This window comes from Anolis carolinensis, chromosome 5, assembly GCF_035594765.1.
Source record: "Anolis carolinensis isolate JA03-04 chromosome 5, rAnoCar3.1.pri, whole genome shotgun sequence".
Classification (NCBI taxonomy): domain Eukaryota; kingdom Metazoa; phylum Chordata; class Lepidosauria; order Squamata; family Dactyloidae; genus Anolis; species Anolis carolinensis.
In genome coordinates, this window is record NC_085845.1 from 148,569,921 (window position 1) to 148,591,597 (window position 21,677).

The window sequence follows — 21,677 nt, forward strand, 5'->3', positions numbered from 1 at the left end:
CATGTCTGACTCTGGGGGTTGGTGCTCATCTCCATTTCTAAGCCAAAGAGCCGGCATTGTCCATAGACACCTCCAAGGTCATGTGGCCGGCATGACTGCATGGAGTGCCGTTACCTTCCCGCTGGAGCAGTACCTATTTATCTACTCACATTGGCATGTTTTCGAACTGCTAGGTTGGCAGAAGCTGGAGCTAACAGCGGCCGCTCCCGCCACTCCCGGGGTTTGAACCTGGGACCTTTCAGTCTGCAAGTTCAGCAGCTCAGTGCTTTAACACACTTTGCCACTGGGGCAATTATTGGATGACATTATTCATCCAATAATTGAGTGCAAGGACAACATTTCAGACTTTATCGCAGCAGACTGTTGTCTCATTACCATTGCACCCTTTAAACAAATGGAATCATACTGTTGTTGGAATGCCTGCAACACAGGCCCCTCCTGACACGTGAAAATGATGTGTCAGTAGGTGGAGCAGAGAAGGGATTCCCTCCAGGAGCCCAAAGACTGGGATGCCTCTGGGAATTGACCCCCAAGACTGCAGAAGCCTTAAGGTCTGGATATTTGCAGTAATATAAAAGAGGGTATAATCCCCTGGCCCAAACTGCAATCAAAATTGTTCATTCATGAAGATATTGAAACACCTGAAAACCCCTTCCCCCCTCTAAATAGTTCTACTTGATTTAAAGTTTAATTTAAGATGAATAATTTACCCTTGTTTTCAGTTTTGCTGTTAACAAATCCCTTGAATCTCTTCCCTAGTGCAAGATTTTTTCCCCTCCAGGGCTTTAAAATGTTTTTTGTTATTAGTCACTAATGAATAAGGGATTAGCCATCGCTTGTGACTCTTAAACTCAGAGTGGATAAGGTTGCTTATTTTATTTTAATGAACTGTATTCATACAAAAAAGCTGTTGCTTTAAGCAGCATTTTTAACTAGAATGTTTTTCATGTATAGCTGCATTTTAATTGCATTTGTTTCTAATTTAGCTTACTTAACAAAAATACCCCTTTAACATTCATAGAATGCTGTCCTATAGGCCCTTAGGCTTAGGGATTTGAAGAATATCACCTTTTTGATAATCGAGAAAGCGTTTCAATATTGTAAAACATTTTGCAGATTTTCTGATTGATTTTCTATTTAGTTTTTTATTTAGTTTTTATGTAATCTCATTACATTTTGTTCAAAAATGTAACACTTTGAAACAAAAATTGTGCATTTTTTTAAAAAAAAGCGTTGTTTCCCCAATGATCCATTGAGAAATGCACAAAGACTTAAGTAATATTGATCAATTGTCAATATGATTTCATTTGTAATTGTTCAACCATGTAAGAACCAAAGAAGCAAAAGTGTACATTCCCAGCTGGGCTACTGTGGACTTCCGCCTTTCCAGGAGGATATGGACATTTGGGCAGATCAGAAACTGGACAACTCCAAATTTAAACAACTCGAGAATAGGAAAGCCTGGTAGCTGATGTATCTCTTTAATCTATTTCTGCCAGGGGTCAATGGAAGTGGATATTTAAAAAGCAAGGCACCAAAAAAGTTAATCCTACTAGAATTGAATAATTTCCCCCTTTCTTTAATAGGAATATAATAGTATCTTTGCTCTATCAAATAGATAACAGGGTCTGTTTTTCAAATACTGTGTAAAGCTTACGTCATTTTCCATCTATCTTCACTGTAGAATGTACTTCTATCTTCTATTTAGAGAAAAGAAGATAATTCAAAGGGGATGGCATGTGAGTGGGAGATTTTTTCATGCTATGTAGGAGTATGCTGCCTCCTCATGGACCCTCTTATGGCTGCTCTGTCCTTTGGACTGATCAAATTAAATATTTATCTCCATGATGGCTCACAAGAACAGTTGTAGAAGAAAGATTCTTAACACCTATGAATAATGTTACAGATGGTACTACAAATTGTTGTGAATAATCAAGGTATTGTGGAATTCCATAAAGTAATCGACAACAGAAGGCAATGAAGAAAATTCTTTATATCAGGGATATGGAAATTATTGACCAAAATTCTACATCGTAGTCTGTATTTTGTAACTTTATGAATTCATACCTACTTTTCAAATACACATATAGGTACCTGCAAGGGTGTTCTGATATGCATTGAGTGCTTCTGGAGAGCGTTAGATGCATCTGATGTGCATTCGGTACCTCTGATGCACATTGAGCACCTGTGATGATCCATTGGCACAAGTAATATGCACTGGACAATTCTGATATGTTTTGCGCTCTTCTGATGCCAATTTGGCACTTCTGTTGCACTCCAGCACTTCCAGTGCTCACATGTGCATTGGGAGTGCTTCAATGCATAGCAATAGTCATTCTATGTCACAGTCATGGCATATCATTCACTCCAACAGCTACCATTGGACAGCAACTGTCTATTAGAGATGGGCTTTTGGAACTTACCTTGTTCTTTTTCGTATCCTGGCTTTCGTCGAGGCCCTGATTGGTTTTCATCTGACCTCCTGAAATTGGGAGGTCAGACATTTGTTTGTTTTTGTTTTTCAGTGGGGGGGAGGCGGCAGCCAGCACTGATCCAATGTCTGGTAAGGAGCCGGGCAAAGGGAGAGTGGGGGAGGCGCAGGATGACCCAGCCACCCCCAACCTCCCCTCCCAGGCCTGTGCACATAGGCCCAAAGCCTGCACCCCTAGGCCTGGGTTCCCGGGGCCTACGGGTGCAGGCTTTGGGCCATGCCTAGCCGAGCCTCGCAGGGCCTACAGACAATTGCCAAGTAAGAATCGCTCCTTACTCGGCAATCATCTGTAAGCCCTGTGAGGCCCAGGTGCCTAGGTCCAAAGCCTGTACCTGTAGGCCCGGGAGCTTTGGACCTATGGGTGCAGGCTTTGGGCCTACACACCTGGGCCTCACAGGGCCTGAAACTGGATCGAAAAGGCAGGCTTAGAGCTGATATTGGCTCCCGCCTGCCTTTTGTTTAGAGACAGTTATTGTTTTGTTGGGGATCTTTCTGTTTTATGCCATCCGAGTGGACGATATGAAACAGAAACATGAATGAAACATAAGAGACAAATACTGTGCACATCTCTACTGTCTATGTGCTGTAATATCGCAGTAGCCCTTAGGTGAATATCGACATTGCAAAACTATTCAATTCTATTTCCCAGTTCTAATTCTATTTCCAGAACATGTAAATCTACTTATGAAGATGTAGAAGCAGCTTAACACATTCTATCAGAAGGTCCATACATTGAAAGGGTAATAAATTGGTGTTCACAAACATTTCTTTAACCAAAGCTTCTGCTCTTTGAACACTTGTATTTGAAATTTATTCAGAGGCTTCTGGGCACATTTTCAGTGGCAAGCATTTGAACAATATAAATAACACAGGCCTGACATGCTTGGGCTCACTAGCCTACCAACAGAGATATGAATAACAATGATGTTTACTTCCTCCTGTGTGTACACCTGACACATCTTGTATTAGTCCACAGGATATATTTATACTGAGCACTTCTTAAATTTTTAATTTAAGAACTCAGGTAGCAATAGTCATCCTTTTTTTGGACATGTATATTATATTTTAAGGTGATCCTTCTACTTTAATTTTAAATATACTCCTATCTGTCAAGGAGTACACATATTTCTGGATTTCAGCAGGCAATTTACACCCTTCCCCCAGTTCCATTATAACCCCTAAAATAAATTGATCCTCTTCTTTCTTTAGCTCTTCCTAAATATGTTCTCTATAAGCATTTTTAAAAGAAGGGGAAAAGTTTTTTTTTTTTGATATTTGCTTCTGACTCTTCTTTTACCCTTCACTAATCTATATGTCATATCAAAATTCCTAACTTTTGTCCCTAAACTTACCTTTGACTTATTCATGAGGTCAACCTGTACATGCTATATGCAGTCAATTTGAAGGGATCATGGGGAGGATGCATGAGGAAGAAACACAATAGAAGCATAGAACACAGAACTATGCTGACAACCAAGAGTTTCCTAATATAATTCTAGTACAGGTTGAAAGACAAGGGAATCCTTTGCCATGTCATCCCTTTTGTTCTTACATGATCTCTCAAAGAACTGTAATCCATCAGTAGTGAAGCAGTGTTTAATGTTGGACTGGGACTTAGAATATACAGGTTTAATATACCCCACCAAGCAATAAAATACACTGAATGGCTTTCGGCCTTCCACTCTTGATCAACTAGAACGACTTCATGGTACTTTTATGGAGATAAAGAGAGGAACAGCACAGTCATGTACACTATTAGAAGAAAGGTGATATATAATGGTAACAAATAGATGCAAGTGATAATAAGATTAGCAATGAGCCAATATACACCAAATGCTCTTGAGATTTGCTAATGTAATTAAAATTGCTTGCTTGTGAGTTCACTTCATGACACTAGCGACCTCATCACATTGAGACGAGAAAGCATGGGTGACCATCCTTTTACCGTAGAGAATCACCCCTCTTACATCGTGAGCAATCCCATTTTGTGTTCTGCCTCCCCACCACACTCACACTCACACGTGGAAACTTAAGAGCTGGCAATACATTCATCTTACATTCATCAGAAGGTCAGTATTACTTTTTTGTTTTTAATCAGGAGAATCAACAATATCCAAAAACCAAGAGATCCCTGGGCCTGCCCAAAGCTCCTTAAATTGAAGGAGACTGACACCAGTTTAAAATCTCATCTTCCCATGGGAAAAATGGTTCTGTCCCAAATCCCAGGGGATACAAGAGTTAAAACCAGGTTAAAACCATTACTTTCCATGGGGTCCTATTGATCTTCATGGAACACCAGAGGATACAAGAGGCAGTGACCTAGGTTAAAACCATTGCTTTCCATAGGATCTTATTATTCTACATTGAACCCCAGAGGATACAAGAGACTGCTGATTGCTGGGCAATAAAACAGGATGGAAAACTTTTGATCATTCCCCTCATACCGTTTTTTTCAGTTGTAAAGATGTGAGCAAAATGTGATAAGCAATAAGAGGTTTGAACACAATTGCTAGCTCGTGTTCGGAGTTCCTTCCTCTCAGGAAATTTCAGCCTTTTTTAAGCCCTGTAACATGTGATGAGCTACATGCCTCTCCATGCTAGAAAAGAGGTTTAAGTGTCATACAAGGGAAAACATTCTCAATGTGATGAGGTTGATTGCTGGAGTTCCCTCTTTTCAGGACACTTCTGCCTCTTTTCAACCATGGAGGGCTATGCATGACTGCCAGAAATAGTTTAACTCATATGATGAGCTCAGTGCATCTCCAAGTTTGAATAGAGGCTGAAATGTCCTACGAATGGGAAATTTCTCAATGTGATAAGGTGGATTACCATTGTAACTGAGCTGTATTAAAGAGAAATGTTGGGGTGGAGGGTGATATGAGCAGTTTTAGTTTCATCGGGAAGATTTCAGAGCTGCATCTGATGAGTTTTAATAGAAAAAATAGGCATGTCTTTATTTTTTAAAAGAGATTTAATAGGCTCAAAAGAAGGTAAGCTAGGAGATAAGAAGTGTCCCCTTTGGTTATGAAGAGAATGGTGACAATTGTTTTCCTGGGCCTTATCATTCACTTTTGTTATAAGTGGAAAATGTGCTACATATAAGCTTGCTGAGTCAAAGGAATACAACTAGTTCTGTGAGCAGTCCTACTAAGAATGAGAGTGGAAATATCACTACCCATTTAAATTACTTCAATTGAAACGGACCCGTATGAAAAAGAGAATTCAAAACACATAAATGCAACATTGATGATGCTAGCTATGAGAAGGTGAGCTAGATAAAGGAAGAATATTTTTGAAAGAATTATTTTTATTACCTTATACTCTTTTGCTTCCTTGTCTGTGGACTTGTGCATGTGTTTTAAGACATACTGCGCGGCCTTTCAGCTTTACCACTCAAGGGCTGTTTTTGAAGGCATTGTAATCAACATGCTCTTTATCTGTGAACTGTCAGTCTTCACTGGGACTGTTGCCTGACTGTGTTACAAAAGGCTTTTGCTCCATGGGAGAAGCCAAGCAGACATAGCAAACAATTTTAACACCCTTTTAACAAACTGCTAATAAAGACAGCAATCTACTGCAACTCTTACAAACTCTCTCTCTTGAAGTGAGGTTGATGTACAGATTTGGGACTCCAAAGAACACTCCACTGAGTATTCCTGAATGGGTTTTGTGACGGATTGTCAATTTCAAATGATATGGTTCCATTTAGATTTGGATTTATTCCTTGCACTTGATTTTTCCACAAGGATATCCAAAGAAGTAGATAATATAATAAGAAAATCAACATCATAGCATCATGTAAACAAATAATAACCAATACAAAATGAGATATAACATTAAACAGAACTTCTCCTCCTCTTCCTCCTGCTTCCTTTCTCCCAACCTGAAACTAAAAGTGGCTTTTTTTTATTATTGCATGGCTTCTGACTTCTAATTCTAACACGAACGTACTGTTCTTAGTTGGAGAATAAGAGATGTCATGATAACCATGTTTACATATTTGCATGGATATCATTTTGAAGATGGAGCAGGCTTGTTTTCTGCTTTTCTAGAGATCAGGACACAGAGCAACGGATTCAGACAGCAGGAAAAGAGATTCCACCTAAATATTAGAAAGAACTTCTTAGTGGTAAGAGCTGTTCAACAGTTGAATACACTGCCTCTGGGTGTTGTGGAGTCTTCTTCTCTTGAGGATTTTAAACATTGCTTTGATTTTGTATTCCTATATGGCAGGGGGTTGGACTGGATGGCCCTTGTGGTCTCCTTCCAGCTCTATGATTCCATGGCAAATCTTCATGGCAAGATTTGTTCAGAGTGGGTTTGCCTTTGCCTTTTTCTGAGACTCAGAAATGTGACTTGCCTCAAGTTATCCAATAGGTTTCTGTGGTTGAGCAGGGTTTCAAACCTTGTCTCCAGAATCAAAGTCTGTGTAGTAATCAAATCACTACACAATGTTGTGTAGTAGTCAAATCACTCCACAACGTTGGCTCTCTAACTTAGAATTTGAGATCAATAATTGTTCTGCATTCAGTAAAACTATGTATTCACAATGTGTCCATAAATCTGTTACTATTGTCATTATTGTAAATGCTTCCCCCTAAATCTTAATAGCCAGCAGCTACATTGAGAGATGAAGGTCTGTTCAGTTGGCAGCTGGGATGAAGGAGGGTGTATTTTCATCTTTCCCACCAACAAACAAAGTTGTGAAAATCAGAATCAGGACCCATGTCACAATTCCTTGTCACATGCTTCCTCATGGGTGGAAGGGTGCTGGAAACAATACCCTCTTGCATCCCAATCACTAGCTGAACATCAATTGCTCAAAGAGGTTGCTGGCTATTACAATAGAGTTGGATTATGGGAGGTCAAGCCAGGAGATGTTATGAGTTGCACATTCATAATTGAGAAGGCAATAGAAGATATCCAGGTATCTTCGTAAATTATGTTGAATTTCAAAATTGTGCTCTGAAATAGAACTTGCTACACCTCTTGCTGATAGTTTCAATTGCCATCTTACAGTGGCCATACAAACTGTCCGAAAAGAAAGTTGGATTTGTTCATGTTTGATTTGCCCTTGTTCATGAACTGGTTCTTGGTCATGAAGTTAGATTATAAATGTCAGCACATTAATCATACATAGAAAAAATCATAAAGCTAGCACTGTTAAATGGTTGCATTATATTCTACATAAAAAGAAAGGAAAAAGCAAGACTTCTAAAAGAGTTACCTGCATATGATATATTTACATAAATATGGGTTCCTCATCCGTAAATAGAGCCATCCTGTAGAAGATAGAGGCAGGAATGGTCTACTGCTTTTTAACATTCTCCTTCTTTATCTAAGATAACTTTTCAGTCACCACAAGAACAGCTCCATGTGATGTGTTTAGCTGTACAAATAGAGATATTGGTGGAGAGACATCAGGGACGATTTATTAAAAGAAAACTATAGATATAGGGAAATGAAAACAGCTCTGGGGAAATTATTGTAATTGCATATTGAAAAATTCTCTGTGTCATTAATTTCAATCTACACCCACATTATTAGCAAATCAATACAACAATCAGACAGTATTGACATATCCTTTTGACAGATGATACACCATGAGGAGCAAGCCTTCCTTCTTCATCTCTTCTATCTTAATCTCGCAGACTAACCTCTCCCAACCTAAAAGGTGGTTTGGGAGTACAGAGATAAGCAGCATTTTTCTTTTTTCCTTCCCCATATAAAAAAAGCAATTGTATGGCAGATGCAATAGCCAGATTGGTAAGAAATGTATTTCTACTCCATTGGAATTCAGAAATAAGATCAACTACCATGATGTATCAACATGAACATCTGCATTTAGAATACAGCATTATGTGAAAATGAAACAAATCTTCAGTCAGACAGCAAGAGTTATGAAGGAAGGAGATTGGAGAAAACAGTGTTAAATAGAGATGCAATGACAAATCATGGGGTGTGCCAAAAGTAATCCCACTGGCCTTTCCACTGAAGGCTTTGAAAACATGTTAAGGCTCTGCAGTAGTGTTTCTTGTGTGGTAGGGTTCTTGAGCTATGAATAGCCAAGAATCCATGGAAATTTCAGTTTTCTTTTCCACTCCTTCATGCCTCCCAAAGATTCACTGCTGACTCTGTCCTCAATAGACTAGAAGATCTTAGGAAATGGTGGTAGCTCTACCACAGACATCTCCCCTGTACATTTACTTTGCCCCAGTAATTTTCTTGAAGGCCTATTGGTTTTCACTGTTTTCCCCCCAATGAAGAATTGTCATCCATTTTCTGCTGCAGGGTAGAAGAAGAAGTTGTATCCAAAGGTTGATATTGACACCAGTGGTAATAATGTTATGTCTGTATGTGAGACTTTACATTATAGAAGCAAGTCTTTCATCACAAGTTATAGTCTCTAAAAAGAAGCAGGTCTTAAATATAATAATGAAATTATTCAGAAGAGTTATCCAAACTATTTGGAACGCTCAGCAAAATGCTCCCCCCATCTTTTCAACACTGCTTAAGCTGGAGCTGTTAATTCTTCATTTCCATAAATGCTAAATTCGCAGTGAAACTAATACATAATAAAAATAAAACCGTATGCTGCAATAACAAGATAAAAGTATCTTGCTTTTCCCAATGGCCTTACTTAGGACAGTTAATATTTGGCAAAGAATCAGACACATTATATTACTATTCCACAGATGATTAAATGTAGTTTGATGTCTTTTAGTGGGCCTTAGAACTAGAAAGACTTTTAGTTCTGAATATATAAAAAAGAAAGATGTCATTTTGCTTGACCATGAAATGATTGAGATGTCATATATATGAAGTGTAAGGACACAGTACTCATCATTATCATAGTTGCAGGATAAGACAGTGGTCATTGTAATCAATACGGAAATATCAGCATCTGAATATGTGAACTCAGCCTATCTGTAAAACAGCATTATAAGGAATTGGGTGGCGGTGGCAGCTACAGCAGTGAACCCCTGGTAATGATTGTTTGATATGAACTAATGCCATGGAAGAAGCATAGAAAGTATCTCATTGCTATTTGCCTTAGGTCACATATAAATTAATTAAACTCTGAAGTAAATACATTATGAATTGAACCAGGGTGATCAATTAGTACTGCTATTGCTTCCTTCAACCAAACCAAGCAATTTTCCTGCTTCTGGATGGTCCACCAGGTTTCTTCCAACTCTATGATTCTCTTCAAACCAACTATTTCTGTGAATAATTTGTTGTTCCTGAGCAGCATTATGTATTTTTCATTTTATATAACCTATAATCTCTTGCTAGCCTAGTAGGTTTCAATAAGGGCTTAGCAAAACCTCACAGAGGTTGACGGGATAGCTTTTGTTTTGTTTTGCTTTGTTTCCTTATATTGTTGAGATGTCTCCACATATCAAGATACCCTTTATCACTGAGAATAAGAAAAAAATTACGAATATGTTTTAGCTCCCAACTGGGATATCTGCTTAGCAGCCCAACAAATGCTCCACAATTCTTTGTATCCCTATTAGATTTTCCAAGAAAGCTGCTGCATCTTAAACTGATCCAGAGCTGAACCTCAAAGGGCCATCACCTCTGTCTGACTCCACATATTGTCCTTTTTGTCAGAAGCCTCGATTCCCAAATGCCAGCAGAGCATTAACCAGCAGTTTGAGGTCAAGCTGATAGTCCAAAAAAAAAAAAAAGGCAGGAGAACACAACAGAGAGGCCAAATGTCTGTTCCAGGGTCGTAAGCCAAATACCAGAATGTCCAGAGTACCAGGTTGAATCAGAATCCGTAAGCCAAGGTAAGTCCTGAGTTCAGGAATACAAAATAGCAAGAGTCCAAAGTTGTAGCTCCTAAAACTGACATTGCAGCCAGCAACATAGTGCCACCTTTGAACTCCTTAAATCCTAAATTCAAAGGTGTTACCTGTTGCTGGCTCACTTCTCAGCTAATCTTGAGGACCTGTGCAGCAGAGACATCTCTCTTTGCAGGTCCATTAAAGCTGGAACAGTTAACTCTTCCTCAGCATGCTCAAAGGAACTCACTTCCACTACAGGCTGAGAAGTAGTAGTTCCTTCCATGGGTGCTATTTCAAATCTTAGCTGAGGGAGCTGCTGGACACTACTGGGCTCCAGTTCAATTGCTGATTCTTATACCTCATCCTCACTTTCCAAGCTATCCATGACATTTGTTGTTGCTTTGTTCAAAGATACTTGTCCTACCTTCTCCTTCAGATAGTGGGAAGGACAAAAACTTTCTATGGCATCTTAATCCATTTTAGCTCTCACTGATACACATCAACTGAATATTGTAGACTATCAACTGCCTTTTGTCAGTTCGAAAACCTTGGGGTAACTTATTCTGATAGTTTTATTCACAATTTCTATGGGATATGAAACCTATCTTAGAAATGGTAGTGTTACTCACTAATTGTGTATTTTTTAACTACATAAAAGTTGTTCCACAGTATAGACTAGACTTTTTAACTTGGAGGAAAAAGCAATGACAGCGACATGATCAGTGACAGCATTTGCCAAGCCCTGCATTTCCCTTGTAATTCAAGCATTTAAATACCTAGCAGGCTCGATGCCACTTAGCTTGTGAGCTAATGAGATCACGGCTCAGAGTGTGATAGCTGCAGGCTCTGTGCTAAAGCTACTAATTTGTTGAAAAGTGAGAAATGAATGAATAACTTGACATGTTATGGGAACTGTTGCTGTATAAGTATTTTTTTCACACAGCAATGGCTACATGAAACCATCATTCTGTCATCTCTTTTTTGAAGGTTCAGTTCCATTTTGATAAAATATCACAATGAGGTGTTTCAAGAGAATTTAAATTCAAAATATTGAGGAATCTGCAATAAAATGCCTACCAATTGGAAGGAGGGCATATTGCAGAACATTTAGGGAAATTACCTTTTCCCTAAAAAATGCTGAACAATTGAGGAATTTTCCTGTTGCAGAAATATTGTAAGACAGATGTGAAATAGCTCCAAAGAGGAATACCCTTGGCATGGTACTTGTCAAACATCTTAGAACAGTAATGTCTGTAATTTAGGACAAAGCAGAGCTTAGAAGTAACTTGTTCCAAATACAGTTGTTAATAACATGTAGATTTCACAGACATTTCTTAAGTAGTCTATCATGTCAGAAATAGAGCTGATCTTTAGTCATGATCAGAAAGGGATGACAAACAAAATTACTCAGTTTGTTATCTCTGCAATGCAAACTTCATAGCATGTTTGGAAATAAAACAAACAGTGCTATTAACTAGGTTTGTACATTTTGGCTGAACCTTGATCCATTTCTGCTGGCTGGATACCGGCAAACCCCCGTATCCGTTTTCGTGTGCATTCTGAAAACAGGTGGGTGGCCATAGCCAAAAAATGAGGCAATGGCAATGGGGAATTACAAGGCTCCCCCTTCCATTCCTGGGAGCCTTTCCTTTTTTTCCTTCAAGGGAGCCTGGGTGTCAGCAATGGGGTTAAGAAAGGGACCGAGCTGTGGCGCAGGCTGTTGAGCAACCAGCTGCAGCCAGCTGCAATGAATCACTCTGACCAGGAGGTCATGAGTTTGAGGCCAGCTCGGAGCCCCTTGTTTGTCTTGTCTTTGTTCTATGTTAAGGCATTGAATGTTTGCCTTATATGTGTAATGTGATCCGCCCTGAGTCCCCTTCAGGGTGAGAAGGGCAGAATATAAATACTGCAAATAAATAAATAAATAAATAAATAAATAAATAAATAAATAAATAAGAAAGCACCCTATCTAGCCCATTATGGGGTGGGGGGACTTCTCACAGGCTCCCCTTAAATATCCTTCATTAAAAACTGGATTAAAAGCATCAAAATTAAACTAAAGCTGTTACTACTCAAGAGGAGAGGTGCTCCAGGAAGGTGCGTGCTTTCTCACCCTGCAGCACGCCACAAAGCTTTCCAAGGCATTTTAAGGAGGCCCAGGGAAGGAAGAGCTATGACCTGGAGCTATCCTACCTGGGATTCCTTTTATTAAAAAACCTCTTTTTTCTCTACTGCAGATCCTGTCTGGAGTGGGCATGCTTCAATCTCCTTTCTGCTTTTCGCTTCATGCTTAATGCTTCCTTAAAGCTGTTTCTGCTTTCTACTCTAGAGGAGAGCTAACTAGGTGGTAGTAATTTTCCGATAATGAGGGTTTTCTTTTTGTTTCCTGAGATGTATTATTATTATTATTATTATTATTATTATTATTATTATTATTATTATTATATTTTTAGAAGTATTTGAAGTAATAAATTTAGAAGTAATTTATTTCTTTATACTTTTATAGTATAAAGGGCCGGCTTTAGCATAGCAAGTTAAACACTAGCTGTAGTCAATCTTGTTAGCTGAAAGGCTGCCAGTTCAAAGCCGGGTCAGGGTGAGCTCCTGGCTTTTAGCCCAGCTTCTACCCACCAAGCAGTTTGAAAACAAAAATGTGATTAGATAAATAGGTACTGCTCATAAAAAAGCAGGGGAAGTATTCTGAGGCACCCAGAAGGAATGCCAGTGATTCAATCCAAAAAGAGAAAGTCACAAACTGGTTCTTTGGCAGGGAGATGGAGTGAAAGCACCTCCCATCACTGGAATTGAGCACAACACCTTCCAAGATGCCTAAAAGATGGGGAGCACCAATATATATACCTCTTATCTATGTATAATTATCTGTCTAGTTGTGTATAAAATGGCATTGAACACTTGCTGCATATGTATGTTCTGTAATCTGCCCTGAGTCCCCTTATAAATAAATAAATAAATAAATAAATAAATTTCTGAAAGGTGCAAAGATATGAAGAGAAACTACATTTCTGTTTTACGATGCATGAGAAGGCAGTCTCTTTTTAATCTAATGGTTTCTACTGGTGTCAATTACTGTTACCCTAATCCTATTACTTGGGACAAGTGTCCTGCATGTGGTTCTATGATGCAACATCTTACCATGCCTTCTGAAAAGTGATTCTTAAATGAGCAGGTCATATTTCAAAAGCTGAACATTTTTTTTGACAATGATGCTTTCACTACAAGGCTTGTTCAAATGGAAAATTCTCAAAGAATTGTGGCTTAAAAAATTCTTTAGCTAACAGCTCCTCAATGTCTCTTTGAGCTGAAAAGTGGCACCATAGACACTGAATCAAGCTCTCAGACAGAAATTCTCATTAACAAATGCTTTTCATTTTTTGTAGCAGAAAAAAGTCATGAGAAAGTGTGAAGACTGTCAAGTGCTGAGAAAGCGAAATGGCTATAAAGTGCATGTCGGTTTTATGGCTGATATTATCATGAACAATGTCTCCATTATCTTTAGGACAAGGGAATTCTTATTCTGTTGTTTGGTCTATTATTTGAAACTCCCATATATGTTATTGCGATTTTGGCTGAAATTTGGTTTTTAAAGATTTTTTCTCTTTGGTTTTTAATTATTGTATATACTTGAGTATGAGCCAAGTTTTTCAGCCCCTTTTAGGGCTAAAAAAAGCCCTCCTCAGCTTATACTTGAGTGAGGGTCCTGACCAACCTATATTCAGGTCAGCTTATTCTCGAGTATATAGGTAATCAGAGTTGGACAGTCTTTGCTTAAATTACAGTTTTATGTAAATATTAAAAAACATTTAACCTACTGATGCCTCAATATAATTTTATTGGTATCTAATTTTTATTTTTGAAATTTACCAGTAGCTGTTGCATTTCCCACCCTCGGCTTATCAATATTTGCCTTAAAGAGCTCAAAAACCCACAAGGATAATGGCCCAAATCCTATTGTTAGTGCCTAGTCTTAGAGTAGACCCATTGTCTTTACAGGAGCTGCATGTGTTGAGTCACCATTCAACCACCAAATCAATTGAGCTACTAATTTGGAGTGCCAACAGGATTGAAAATGTTGTGTTTCACTCCTTCCTACTTTGCTTTTATTTTTGTTTAATTATCTTCTCTTATTTTAATTTTTATCATCCTGCAGGAGTGACATTGCAAGATAGGATCTAAAATTAGTAAAAACATTACCAAATGTTTATGATCATTTTCTCTGTGTAATATTCTTCCATTCATTTTAATGATTTTTCAGGCTACATCATATAAGGGAGAGAAAATGGTTGTACTCTGCTCCACATTCATTCAAATTATGTTGCCTGCCTCCAGCATCCTCCTGAATCCTTATCATGAGGTATTAAGGAAGTTTTTGCTGCTGAATCATTTACAGATTTCTTCCACACCATTTATATTTGACAAACTATTGACAATCATATTGTCCCCTGCAGTCAATCCAATGTGACTAAATGAATATAATGAGTGTGTTTTAGCTTCTGCTCTACTTTTAGGTACTACCTAGTAGTCATTTGATCCTGAAAATCTATTATTGTTGAGTTACACTACCAATCAATGCAGGCAGTGGGTGGGCAACTATGATCTCCATAGATCATGAAAAACAGAAAGTGGTGTTGTGCAATTCTGAATCCAGGAATCAGCTAATTTTCTACTGATTTGTTTTTTGTTAAAGTGTTGTCAAGCTGCATTAATTCTACTATGTAGATTCACCCTATGTAAAAAAATCATACCTTAGTTTACAATTATTTAACTTTATTTATTTGTTTAACATATTTATACCCTGTGTTTCTCACTGGCTTACATATATAGGTAGCGATCTGATACCATACGAACATACACAGTAAAATAAACAAAACATTCATTAAAAACATATCAAACCTTAAAACTGCTTATTTAAATCATGCAATCCAATATCATAGTCCACTGCTGTTCCAAACTGTCATTGCACCATTCCATATTTTCTTATTAAATATGCTAAATATGAGGAATATACATAATCTTGTGGTGCAAATCAAACTGGTACTATGACAATGAATTTGTTTCTTCAAATCTAAAATGTGAAGAAGTAGAAAAAAGAAGAGGAATTAACAAATTTGTTTATCTCTACAAATTTTACAGGTTTGTGACATGTTTAAATTGCCATAAATTATAAAATTCGAGATTAGGAACCAATTGAAATATCATTTTAGTCTATTATTAATGTAAATATGTTTTGTTATGCTTCCCCCTCATCACCAGAAATGATGACCAAGACACTGTATCAATGAGCAGAAGCATAACTGTATATTAGGTATGTCCAAAAAATCGTTTTGAATCTTATATCGGATTTATATCGGATTGTTCTCGCTTTTTGAGACGCATTCCGAGACGTTGTCTCACAGCGCAACCGGCAATGTAAGTTGAACCATCGTTGGCCCATTCTCTAATTGTCTCTTAATGTTTCATTAATTTTTTTCCCAAAGAAAATTTTTAAAATATATTTTTTAAAATATTTTTTTTAAAATTGTTTCTGCAACCTACCTTGAATGGGATCTTAGCGCAGCCTAACATGGCTGCCACTCCCCAGCCAATCAGAAGCTTCCACGATGGACCAAAATGTGGGGGCTAGGGTCCTCTGCATCCACATGGAAGATTGCCATAAAAGCCCATTGTGTAGCCCGGGCGAGCCATTCTGGGCTGGGTTTTGCGCAGAGAGGTGGTGGTCTGCAAACGGAGAGCAAGCAAGCCTCGTGTCTAGAGGGGGAGAGAGGGTGAAGGGGCCCTGGTCTGGCTGTTCCCACAGAGGGGTTTGGAGAAAGGGTTAGGGTTTTGTTGCTGGTTCCTTCTCTTGTGAGTGTGTTAATTTTGGGTAGCGCTCAGCTATTTAGAGCTGTGAATTCCAGGGTTATTTTTTTCCATATTAATAAAAAAAATATCTAGCTTTCAATTTCGTTAAGAATAGTTCTTGCTGGATCATAGCATACCTTTGCAGAATCACTAGTCTATTTCATTAAGACGGCATTGCGTTTGAGGCTTGTGGGATCACATAGCCAGAGACACCATTGATTTCCAGTGCCCTTCTTGCTTACAAATATATCAAGGGAATTTATAGTTTTCAAAGTATCTTTGCACTCCTTGCAAGGGCATTGGCCAGGTTGCTCACAGGTACATTACCAAAGGAAGGCAAGGCATCGCGTTTGTTGCTTGTGGGATCACATAGCAAGACACACCATTGTTTTGCAGTGCCCTTCTTGCTTAAAAATATAACAAGGGAATTTCTAGTTTTCAAAGTTTCTTTGCACACCTTGCCAGAGTGGGGGGTTTCCTGTATCTGCAAATGTCCACCATTTTCGTGGATTTCTGACCACAGAAACAAAGATACACAAGTAGAAGAGGGACTTTCACAGTGATAAAACCCAATTGAACAGAAAATAGGACTTTCAAACCAGGAACAGGTTTGTTCAAATATTAAAAATAGTGTATTATAAAAAGTTATGAAAATTCACCAAAAATTGTAGGATATAGGAAACGTTCTGCAATTTGTTGAGCTAAGAGTGTTGAATGTGTTCTCCCACTGTACCAAATTTGATGAGGATAGCTCCAGAAATGAGGGTGGGAGAGCCCGATAAAAGTCCCCCCGGGTGCCTTTTTTTTTACAATTGCGCATGCGTGCCTGCCATTTTAGAAACATTTAGAATCATTACGAATTTTTAGAAATATCCAAAAATTTTGGGTGAAAAAATCAGAAATAGTTTCTATTTCGAAGTGCCGGTGCCCCCTACTTTAGAAACGAGAATTGAAACATTTTTTTCATTGATCGGACATGCCTACTGTATATACATTGAGTTATCTCATTACAGAATTGTGAATACAGGCAGGCAAGACCAATTGACTACTTGTAGTGGGTACAATAATATGCAGGTGTGCAACATCATTGGTTAGATTGCTTTTTTGATTCTGTGTTGTACTGTATATTTTATCAATTGTATTGGTTATTTGTATTATGATATGTTGTTTTTATGTTGTGTTATATTGTATTGTCCTGGGCAGGGCCCCATGTAAGCCGCCCCGAGTCCCTTTGGGGAGATGGTGGCGGGGTATAAATAAAGTATTATTATTATTATTATTATTATTATTATTATTATTATTATTATTTTCATGTGTCAACTCAAAATTGTGGGCTTGAAAAATAATTCTTAGAAAACAAACAAACTTCGCTCTAAATTAGGTCTAAATAAGCATACTATAAAGCCAATTTCCACTTGTGCTGAGGGAGATTCATTATTGACTACCTCCCTATTGTGTCCAGAGAAGGTTTTGTGCTGTAATAGGAATGGTTAGTTTTCTTGGCTAATCTTGTGTTTGATTCTTACTTCAAACTGGTGAGTCACTGTCATGTAGGAATGTAAAAACATATTGTACTAATTAAATTTTATTCAAATACTCCTGTATTTTTTTATAGTTATGAGTGTTGCTTTAAAATATCCTCTATGGCAAGCACGCCACTCCAGGTGTTTTTAGACTTCGGTTTCCACCAGTCCTTGACAGAATAGCAACTAAATAATGATCCAGATCTTTGCCGGTATCTTTAAGAAAAAAATAATCCAAGTTTATTCCAGGTTAAATTGCATTAGCCAGGGATTCCACAAGTGAATGCACCCTCTACACTGGATTATTTGCCAATGCAGATGGGTCCTCAGTCTCCTGACTCAAAAGTGGGAGACATCCCATTGATAGGTTATTGGGGAGATTTCTACACAGCTTTCTTTTGGTACTTGTACTTTGAGCTGAAATATATGTGGCCAATCACTGGTTAATTCACCAAAACACTTACAGATACCAAGAAATCCTATATAGCTATATTAATTTTTTTCCTGCCATGGTGAAAAAACAAAGTGAACTACTCATGCTGACATGGGAGTGTTACATAGGTGAAAATTTACATCTTATCTTTCTTCCAAGGAAACAGATTCAGGCTTCAAGTTATACAGACTTGCTTTAAAGTGCTCCCATCACTTTTTTCCTTAATCACAGCAGCCAAGGAACAAGAACAAAATACATAAATAAAAATAAAACATGGTACTTTCAATTACAACACTGTTGCATCTAAAAGAAATCTTTCATTGTGGATTAATTTAGCCTACTGAAATCATCTCGACCCTCCCTTCCCTCCCCTTCAAGTTCTAAAACAAATCCACTCTTGCATTCAGTGCGAACTAGCCTGTCACATGGATGTTTTGCTAGCTTATCATGGATGCTGGTTGCCATTAGAAAGAACAGAAAATCAAAATAGAGAGCCCATATGCTAATTAAGCCAGATGGATGCTGTCCATTTGAAAGCCAGCATCATCAAACAGCAAGTACGTTGGAAAGTGCAGCTGGTTTAAATCCTCTTTTCTTTTTTTTCTTTTTTTGGATCTCAGCCATATTTAATGTGCCGAACACTCAGTGCACATATATTAAGGGATGAGAGAAGCAAACAAAAATGTATAAATCTATTTTTCTCTTTGTCCAATTTTTTTAAAGAAACCCACAGGAGTTGGTTTTTGTGCTGGAATTCTGCCAGAATAAATGTGATTTGCATAGCCTGTTTCAGAGCTATGCTCTCATGACATTGATCACAGTAGTGGAACAAGCTGCCAGGGAATTGCAAAGTGGGATCATCTCAAAGTCCAGAGGAACTTTTTTCGAATTTAGAGAAAAGTCACCGGGTGAAAGTGAACAGCAGGAGGTTCAGGGCAGAGTTCATAACTGAATTGTGGAATTTGTTACCATAAGAAGCATGGATGGTAACCAGCTTACATAGCTTTAAAAAGGGTTAGATATGTAATTTAATGACATGTAAAGCTATCAAAATAGATACGTGACGTCTATGTATTATCATCAGCATACAAAGCCATATGCTTCTGAATACCAGGTGCTGTTGTGTTGAAGTCCTATTTGTGGGTTTCCAATTGGCATCTGTTTGGCCATTGTCTGAACAAAATACTAGATATTATAGGTTTTTGATTTCATCCAGTGTGGTTTGCTTAATCACATTTTCTCAATCTTTATTTTATTAGATTATATAATTTTTAGGGAGGGCACATTTAAAGAAGAGAAGGCACCTGGGAGTATTTTCTTTTTGTTCATGCTCCTACTCCCAACTAAAGATCCTCCCTTCCCTACAGTTCATATTTCATAACAGAATAAAAAATGAGCAGCAGGTAGAAAGTGTTAGGACAGCAGAACACTGAAATGTTAAAGAGTGGAAGTGTGTGACAGGTGGACAGAAAGTGGAAAGTTCACTTAAGGGAATATGAGGAAAAGCACCACATGAAAAAGGGTTATGATGGAGATTATTTAATGATTGTTTGTTGCTGGTTAAATTCCCCAGAATAACTACAAAACTTTATTCAAATACTGTGCTTGATATTTTCTTGTTTGGATTGATTCCTGGGTAATGTTAGAGATAAGTAAAACATATACTGAATTTGCATTTTTGTAAGAGATTTCTTCTTGCTCGAGATGTAAATCTTCACTTCATTCAATCTTGTATGTAGGTATAAAGAACATCAGAAGTTTATTTTCAGACAGATTATGACATTTTAATGCATTTTTTCAGTGAATTCAGAACTGTTTCAAAACAAAACAAAAGATCTGTACACCGGCCCCAGTCCCCCCAGAAGCAGGGTCTCTCTTTAGTTCTTATCTTTTGAAACCAAGGTAAAGGTAAAGGTTTCCTGCCGACATTAAGTCTAGTCGTGTCTGACTCTTGGGTTGGTGCTCATCTCCATTTCTAAACCAAAGAGCCAGCGTTGTCCATAGACACCTCCAAGGTCATGTGCTGGGCATGACTGCATGGAGCGTTGTTACCTTCCTGCCGGAGTGATACCTATTGATCTACTCACATTTGAATGTTTTGAATTGCTAGGGATCTTTGGTGTAAGTCTGCACTACATTGGCAGTGAAGATGCTCCCCAAAGGTCACCCAGTGGACTCCTATAGGCACTTCTGGTTTCCTGGAGTCCAGCAATCAAACCACTATACCACACTGGTTCTCATTATATGAAAGTGTAAGTTGTATCAGTAAGCAATAGTGAAGTTTCCTACTCTTTTTGCTATATGACTAATTAACTTTAGCAAGCACTTGTTTCATAGCAACCAATGTCTGATAAAGAACACCTGCCAGCCCAGATGGTTTGGGAAGGAATTTTCTCATTTAATAGAATAAAAGTACTTCTCCTCAGCTGTCTGAAGCCATTAGTTAGCAGGAATTTTGCAAAGAAATTAAGAAAAAAGAGGCTGTTAAAGCTCAACAAATGTGCCTTTCCACATTTGTGATAAGCATCACATGTAGATGCTTATCTTTTCAAGATTACTATCAATAATGCATGGTTATAATATTCTGGTACTTCCTTGTGTGTTGTGAAGAGTCTCGACAAGGTTGAATTCAGTGGCATGGTAAAATCAATACAGTCTGGAGAATTGCCAAACAAGACTTCATTGTAATAACAGCAATTCATAGAATCATTGAATCATAGATCTGGAAGAAACCTCGTGGGACATCCAGTCCAACCCCCTGCCAAGAAGCAGGAAAATTGCATTCAAAGCACCCCCAACGGATGGCCATCCAGCCTCTGTTTAAAAGCCTCCAAAGAAGGAGCCTCTACCACAGTTTGGGGCACAGAGGTCCACTGCTGAACAGCTCTCACAGTTAGGAAGTTCTTCCTAATGTTCAGGTGGAATCTCTTTTCCTGTAATTTGAAGCCATTGTTTCCTTTCCTGTAATTTGAAGTCCTAGACTCTAGGGCAGCAGAAAACAAGCTTGCTCCCTCCTCTCTATGACTTCCCCTCACATAGCCATGTCAACTGTATAGAATCCCAAGATGAGAGCACAAATAGTTTTGTTAACCAGACATTTTTTCATGTATAAATTGGGTAGACACAGATGGATGGCCGTTAACAGCATTTATACCATGTTTTGGAGAGCTAATGAGTTGAAAGGGCTTTGGTTCCAGAACATTTTTTGTCAAAAAAAATGTCCAGAACATTTTTGGAAAAAAATTCTCATACTTTCCCTTCCTTGTTTTGCGCGATATTAAAGACCAGACATTTTATTAAGTCATCATACTTGCAGGGAATATAAGGGATGTAGGTCATACATGTTGTCTGTGTGCCCACCATCCCCATTTTCTCTGACCCCACTGTCTCAGTTCCTAGCATGTCACTGTTTGTGAGGGGAGCGATATGAAACCAGGGATTCTTAATTGTACAGATGCTTCTTCTTTAATTAAAAAACAGCATTCAGTACAACTCCGCTTTGGATATCTTTGCTCAATGTGGAAGAGAGATAAAAAATACTAAATTTTACCAGCCTTGAAAAAATATCTGCAAAAAGA